Source organism: Eulemur rufifrons, chromosome 3, assembly GCF_041146395.1.
Source record: "Eulemur rufifrons isolate Redbay chromosome 3, OSU_ERuf_1, whole genome shotgun sequence".
NCBI lineage: Eukaryota > Metazoa > Chordata > Mammalia > Primates > Lemuridae > Eulemur > Eulemur rufifrons.
Window position 1 is genome coordinate 23,840,583 of NC_090985.1, and position 8,736 is coordinate 23,849,318.

Sequence of the window (8,736 nt, forward strand, 5' to 3'; positions counted from 1 at the left end):
GATTAACACTTGACACCTGTGACAGCGTGCCACCAACTCATACTACCATGAGCCCTCTTGAGCCAAACCCAAACAGCCAAGAAAACTTTGTCAACCATATGTTCTACAGTCTGCATTATAAAAACCAACATATATTTCTTTTTCCATCTATACTATACCACTAAATATGCTTCTTCATATTGCATGGCCCCACCACCCCTTCCCCGCCTTTCCAGCCTTCCTGTCCAGGGTTTTTAGGACTCTCTTTAAGAAGGCCACAGATCCTTGGGGTGCCACCAGCTCAGGGGACCTCCATCCTGACAGGATGAAGGAACTCCCTAAGAGCCAGGGTTCTTATCAAACAACCCCATGAGGGAGCATAAGGGCCACAAGTGGTGAGGGTGAAGGACATGAAGGGAAAGGTGGCTCCCACTGAAACCAACAGAGAAATGAGATTCCTGAAGAATCAGATAGTAAAATGCACCACCAGTCACGGAGGCATGCCTATTCAATTATCAAGCAGAGGTTGAAATTACAGTGTCCAGTTCTGGGAAGCTGGGAGGCAATCAGAATGTCCACACCTCTCCATTCAATTTTGCTTCCCGGCAGGCAGGCAGGTAGGTAAACAGCTTTTCAATGAATCAGTGCTTGTAACATAACATATTGGTACAACCACTCTAGAAAGCATTTGTGTGTGTGTGTATCAATGTCCCATTCCTAGGAATGTATCCTACAGACATAATTTAAAATAATAAGTGGGCCGGGCACGGTGGCTCTCGCCTGTAATCCTAGCACTCCGGGAGGCCGAGGCGGGTGGATCATTTGAGCTCAGGAGTTCGAGACCAGCCTGAGCAAGAGTGAGACCCCGTCTCTACTAAAAATAGAAAGAAATTATATGAACAACTAAAAATACAAAAAAATAAAATAAAATAATAAGTGGCTGGGCATAGTGGCTCACACCTATTATCCTAGCACTTTGAGAGGCTGAGGTGGGAGGATTGCTTGAGGCCAGGGGTTCAAAACCAGCCTGAGCAATATAGCAAGACCCTGTCTTTATAAAAGATACAAAAATTAGCCAGGCATGATGGTACACACCCATAGTCCCAGATACTCAGGAGGCTAAGGCAGGAGGATAGCTTAAGCCCAGGAGTTTGAGGTTGCAGTGAGCTATGATGATGCCACCACACTTTAGCCTGGGTGACAGAGTGATATCCTGTCTCAAAAAGAACAAAAACGAAAATTAATTAAAGCCCTGAAATTAGTCACTTGGAATAATATATGTCCAACTAATATGTCTTATATACAAAAATATGCCAATCGGATAGAAATTGTATTGCCATTATAAAGGAAATTATCAGGGAGTAATGTCATGGAAAATGACAAAGTAGAAAGCCCATGAATCTGTCCCTCCACCTAAACAGCTATTAAGCTCCACCTAAATAGCTATTAACTTGTTTGGAATTCTCGGGTTTAGTCAAACATTTGCAGCATCTAGGGGGAAACTTGATGAAGAGGGTGGTAAATTCCAGTAAGTTTCAGTGAACTTTGACATTCATCATAGCAGCTACTATGCGCCATTCCCTAGTCCCATGGTATGCAGCTATATGCAAGGTGGCCTGCATTCTTGCTACAGCTTGCTGGAGCCAGAGTGGGCAGTAAGGATCTTGTCCTTCAAATACTAGAGTTGTATTTTTCTTTTTTTGAGACAAGGTCTCACTCTGTTGCCCAGGCTGGAGTGACATGATCATAGCTCACTACAGCCTTGAACTCCCTGGCTCAAATGATCCTCTGCCCCAGCCTCCCAAATAGCTGGTGCATGCCACCATGCCAGGCTAATTTTTCTTAGTTTTTAGAAGTTTCAGAGATGGGGTCTTGCTATGTTGTCCAAGCTGGTCTCAAACTCTTGGCCTCAAGCAATCCTCCCACCTCAGCCTCCCAAGTTGCTGTGATTACTGGTGTGAACCACCTCACCTGGCTTGGGGTTGTGTGTTTTGATGGTTGATTGTTGCTTTTGATCACTGAAGGGCTGGCATAGATGCTGGCTGTCATTTTAATCCTAGTGAGTTGAAGCAATTTCCATGGAAAATAAAGAGACAATACTTGTTGTTGTTTCCCCTTTTGGAAACCAAACATTTAAGAAAATCTTTCTCAGGTACTGGCTGGCCACATCAAAACATACACACTTTGAGTCAAATCATTGCCTTGGCTGGACGCACACATGCAGCCTGGTGTGCCCTCTCTTTGCACTCTCATTCTCTGCCGTGCTATGTGCAAACACATCTACTACTTGGACAAGTGCTTTGACAAGCACTGTGAATACTACCATACCATGTTAACCTGAGAACTTTCCAAACAAGTACCCAAAACCCATCTGATAATCTGAAGAGGAGTGGAAAAGACTTGGTGTCCAACAGAGTCTAGGCTGGGTTCATTATATGACTGATGAGCCAGAACCATGTATTCTTTTCCTTTAAATTACCTCTTCCAAAAGATCAACAAAAATGAAGTATATCTGGGGATAGTCAAAGAAATATTTTTTAAATTTAATGTATATGTGTATGTAAGGTAGTATTCAGTGAATACCTGAAAAAATTTACAAATCATTCATCCATACCTATAAATGAGCTGTATTTTTTTACAGCAACAGAGCTCAGTTAAATGCAACTGCAAATAAGTTACTGTCAGGTGTTTAAAATTTCTTCTAGTCAGTTGTTCCCATTTGACTTTACCTGTTACTTTTGTTAAAGTTTGTATGCTGCATTAAAAACATACACTTTGCAAAAATAGTTTCGAAAAGTCACAGACAGCTCCATCCCTCAACAAGAATCAGCAATCGCTGAGGAATGGGAAACTTAGAATTCCAGCGTTATCACAACATAATACTCAAAGTATCCAATTTCCAACAAAAAATTACAAAATATATTAATACAAAGAGACAGGAAAGTACAACACATTCACAGGCAAAAAAGAATGTGGTAAAAGCCATTCATGAAGAAGTCCAGACATTGGAATTATTAGTCAAAGATGTTAAGTAAACTGTCTTAAACATGTTCAGTGCGCTAAAAGAAACCATGGACAGACAACTAAAAGAAATCAAGAAAACTATATATGAACAAAATAAAATATCGACAAGGAGATAGAACTTATAAAAAGTAATCAAACAGAAATTCTGGAGATGTCCCAACATACACATTATAGGATTCAAAGAAGAAAAGGGGTCAGAAAAGATATTTGAAGGAATAAGGCCCAAAACTTCTGAAATTTAAGGGAAGACTTGAATATACATTTCCAAGGAACTAAACAAACTCCAAACAAGATAAACTGAAAGAGATCCACACTGAGATGCAATCTAGTCAAACTGTTAAAACCCAAAGATCGGAAATTTTGAAAGCAGCAACAGAAAAGCAATGTGTCATATTTAAGAGATCCTCAATAAGACTAACAGCAGATTTCTTCTTAGAAACTACGGAAGCCAGAAGGTAGTGGGATGGCATATTTACAGGCTTAAAAGGGGAAAAAAAACCTTTCAAATAAGAATTTACTATCGAGCAAAACTATCCTTCAAGAATGAATTAGAAATTAAGACATGTCCCAATAAAAAGCTGAGAGAGTTCATTACCACTCAGCTTCTACTCACATGTAGACCTGTTCTACATGATATACTGATGGAAGTCCTTCATGCTCAAATGAAAGGACATTAGACAGTAACTCAAAATCATAAGAAAAAATAAAGAACACTGGTAAAGATAACTACATAGATAAACATAAAAGCCAGTATTACTGTACTTTTGGTATGGTTATAACTTCTCTTTTTCCTATATGATTTAGTAAGCAAGTGCATAAAACAATAACCATAAATCTATGCTAATGGGATATAATGTACAAAGATGTGATCTGTGACAATAGCAATAAAAAGGGGAGGAATGGAGATATATAGGAGCAGATTGTTTACACTTTTAAAATTAAGCTGAGATTATTCAAATTAGGTTGTTATAGGTTTATGATGTTATTTGTAATCCTCAAGGTAACTACTGAGAAAAATAACTAAAAAAATACAGAAAATGAAAGAAGGGAATTAAAATGGTACACTATAAGAAAAATTGACTAAATACCCAAAAAAGGCAGTAATGGACAAATTGATGACCAAAAAATACATAGGACATAAAGAAAACAAATAGATTAAAATGGCAGAAGTACATCCTTTACCAGCAATCACAAAATATGTAAATGGATTAAACTTTTCTATTAAAAGGCAGATATTTGCATATTGGATTAAAAAATCATGATCCAATTATGTGCTATTGATGAGAGATGCACTTTAGATATAAGGACAAAGAGGTTGAAAATAAAAGGATGGAAAAATATATTCCATGCATATGTAATCAAAAGAGTGGCTATATTATTATCAGACATAATAGATATTAAAACAAAAAAAGGTTACAAGAGACAGAAAAGGACATTATGTGTTGACAAAAGGTCCAATTCAGAAGAAGATAGAACAATTATAAACATATACAGCCCTAACAACAAAGCCTCAAAATATACAAAGCAAAAATGATAGATTTGAAGAGAGAAACGGACAGTTCTACAATAACGGTCAGAGCCTTCAGCATCCTCCTTTCAATAATGGAACAAGACAAGAAATCAATAAGGAAACAGAGGACTTGAACACTATAAACCAATTAGACTTAGATATATACAGACTACTCCACCCAACAATAGCAAAATAGACATAAAGTATACATGGAACATTCTCAAGATTAAACCATATGTTAGGCCACAAAACAACTCTTATTAAATTTTGAAAGATTTAAATCAAAGTATTTTTTCTGATCATAATGGAATAAAACTAGAAATTAATAACAGAAGAAAAACTGGAAAATTAAAACAAGACACTCTTAACTAAGCAATGGATCAAAGAAATCACAAGGGAATGCAGAAAATACCTAGTGACAAATGAAAATGAAAACACAACATAACAAAACTTTCAGGATGCAATGAAAGCAATGATTAGAGGAACATTTATAGCTGCAAATACATACATTAAAATAGAAGAAAGTCTTAAAATCACTAACTGTATACTTTAAGGAAATAGAAAAAGAAAACCAACTAAACCCAAAGAAATCAGAAGGAAATAATAAAGGTTAAAGTGGGGATACATGAAATTAAAAAATAGAGAAAACTGACAAAACCAAAAGTTAGTTTTTTGAAAACATCAACAAAATTGACAAACCTTTAGCTAGATGACTAAGAACAAAACAAAAGATTCAAATTACTGAAATCAGAAATGAAAATGGGAACATTAATACCAACATTACAGAAATAAAAAGGATTACAAGAGAATACTATAAATACTTGTACAATGACAAACTAGATGACCTAGATAAATGGAAAAATTCCTAAAAAAACACAATCTATTAAAAATGAATCATGAAAAAATACAAAATACCTGCATTGGTTCTGTGCCTACAAAAAAAAAAAGAGAGAGAGATTGAGGACATTGGGGGAGGGGTGATAAAAAGAAAAAAAAAATTAATTTTAAAAAAAGAGAGTAATAGAAAATATGAATACATATCATTAGTAAGGAGATTCTATCACTGATCAAAAACGTCCCAACAAAGAAAAGCCCTGGACCAGACAATTTCATTGGTGAATTCTACCAACAATTAAAAAAGGATACTAATCCTTCTAAAACTCTTCCAAAAAATTAAAGAGGAGAGAACATTTTGTAACTCATTCTATGAAACCAGCATTACCAATACCAAAGAGAAACAGACACCACAAGAAAAGTACAGATCAATATCCCTTATGAATACTGATGTAAAAAACCTCAACAAAATACTAGCAAAATTAATTCAAAAGCATATTAACAGGATTACAGACCATGACCAGGTGGGATTTATTCCTGGAATATAAGTATGGTCAACATATGAAAATCACTGTAATACATCACATTAACAGAATAAAGAAAAAACTCACTTCATCTCAATTAATGCCAAAAATGCATTTGACAAAATTTAACACTGCACCATGATTTTTAAAAATTCAATAAACTAGTACTGGAAGGAAACTTCCTCAACAGGATAAAGGCTATATATGAAAAAGCTAACATCATACATAATGGGAAAAGACTGAAAGCTTTAAAATCAGGAACAAGGATGCATGCCCACTTTTGCTACATCTATTCAGCACAGTAATGGAAGGTTCTAGTCAGAGCAGTTAGACAAGAAAAAGAAATACAAGGCATCCAAATTGAAATAGAAGAAATAAAATTAACTTCATTCACAGATGGCATGATCTTATATGTAGAAAACCCTAAAGACTGCACCAAAAAACTGTAAGAACAAATGAATTCAGCAAAGTTGCTGTATACAAAATCAAGACACAAAAACCAGTTGTATCACTATACATTACCAATGAACACTCCAAAAAGAAAATAATTCCATTCACAATAACATTACAATGAATAGAATACTTTTTTTTTTTTTTTTTGAGACAGAGTCTCGTTCTGTTGCCCAGGCTAGAGTGAGTGCCGTGGCATCAGCCTAGCTCACAGCAACCTCAAACTCCTGGTCTTACGCGATCCTACTGCCTCAACCTCCCAAGTAGCTGGGACTACAGGCATGCGCCACCATGCCTGGCTAATTTTTTCTATATATATTTTTAGTTGTCCAGATAATTTCTTTCTATTTTTAGTAGAGACAGGGGTCTCACTCTTGCTCAGGCTGGTTTCAAACTCCTGACCTTGAGCAATCCACCCACCTCGGCCTCCCAGAGTGCTAGGATTACAGGCATGAGCCACCATGCCCAGCCTATGAATAGAATACTTAAGAAAAAATTTAACCAAGAGGCAAAAGCCTTGTACACTGAAAACTACAAAAGATTGCTGAAAGAAGTTAAAGAACACATAAATAAATGAAAATACACCCCATGTTCATAGATTGGAAGACGTAATACTGTTACAGTAACAATATACCAAAGTGATCTACAGATTCAATGCAATACTGGGGCAGAGGGACCCAATGGGGTTTCTGTAGATATATAAAAACCCATCCTAAACTTCATATGGAATTCTCAAGTGACCTCAAATAGCCAGAATAATCTTGCAAAGGAAAAAAGTTGGAGGACTCACACTTTCTGAGTTAAAAACTTACTACAAAGCTACAATAATCAGAACAATGTGGTACTGGCATAAGGACAGGCAAATAGAATGGAATACAATAGTCTAGAAATAAACCGATAAATAGAGATCAGCAAAACTGCCAAGATCATTTGTTATGGACTGAATGTTTGTCTCCCACCAAAATTTGTATGTTGAAGCCCAAACTCCCAAAGTGACATCTGTTTAGCACCTACGAGGAGGTGATAAAGGTTAAACGAGGTCATAAGGGTGGAATGCTTATAAGAGGATAAGACACCAGAGATCTCCCTTTCCACCATGTGAAGACAAAACAAGAAGGCAGCCATCCGCAAGCCAGGAAGAGAACCCTCACCAGGAACCAAATAGGCTGGTATCTTATCTTGGACTTTCCAGCCTCTGGAACTGTGAAAAGTAAATTTCTGGGTGGGCTTGGTGGCTCACACCTGTAATCCCAGCACTTTGGGAGGCCAAGGCAGGAAGACTGCTTGAGGCCAGGAGTTTGAGACCAGCCTGGGCAACATAGCAAGATTCCATCCCTACCCCCCCCCCCAAAAAAAAAAAATCCTAGCTACTCAGGAGGCTGAGGCAGGAGGATCACTTGAGCCCAGGAGTTCAAAACTGCAGTGAGCTATGAGCACACCACTGCACTCCAGCCTGGGCAACAGTGAAAAGAAGGAAAGGAGAAAGGAAGGGAAAGGAGAAAGGAGAAAGGAAGAAGGGAAGAGAAGAAAAGAAGAAAGTAAGAAAAGAAAAATTTCTGTTGTTTAAGCCACCCAGTGTGTGGTATTTTGTTATGGCAGCCCAAGATCACTAATACACCGTTCAACTGGAAAAGGAAAGTCTATTCAATAGATATTGCTGGGTAAACTGGATATCTACATGCAAAGAATGAAGTTGGACCCATATCTTAAACCTTACATAAAAAGTAGTTCAAAATGGATCAAGACCAAAATGTAAGACTTAAAACTATAAAACCCTTTGAAGAAAATATAACCAAAAAGCTTCATGACTTTGAACTTAGCAATGATCTCTTGCACGTGACACCCAATGCAAAGGCAACAAAGAAAAAGATAAATCATACTTCATCAAAATTGAAAATTTTTTCCATCAAAGAACACCATAATGAGAGTAAAAAGACAAGCCACAGAATGGCAGAAAATATTTGCAAGTCATATATCTGAAAAGGAATTCACATCCAAAATATATAAAGAACTCCTACAACTCAACAACAAAAACCAAAGAAAACCCAATTAAAAAATGGGCAAAGGACTTGAATAGAAATTTCTCCAAAGAATATATACAAATGGTCAATAAGCACCTCAAAAGATGCTCAACAGCCATACTCATTATGAAAATGCAGATCAAAACTATAAAACAATACCACTTCACATCCACTAGAATGGCTATCAAAAAAGCAGAAATTAAGTGTTGACAAGGATGCAGAAAAATCAGAATCCTTGTGCACTGCTGGTGGGGATGTGACATAGAGCAGCTGCTGTGGAAAACAGTTTGACCATTCCTTAAAAAGTATAATCACCGTACGATCCAACAATTTCACTCCTAGGTACAGACCCAAAAGCACTTAAAAGTAGGGATTCAAACATATTTTTACACCA

General features: G+C 36.9%; 1 pseudogene; it reads left to right on the plus strand.

Moving 5' to 3' along the window:
- The first annotated feature begins 2,245 nt into the window (after positions 1-2,245).
- Positions 2,246-2,484, plus strand: LOC138381354 (cyclin-dependent kinases regulatory subunit 2 pseudogene; annotated as a pseudogene).
- The last annotated feature ends 6,252 nt before the right edge of the window (positions 2,485-8,736 follow it).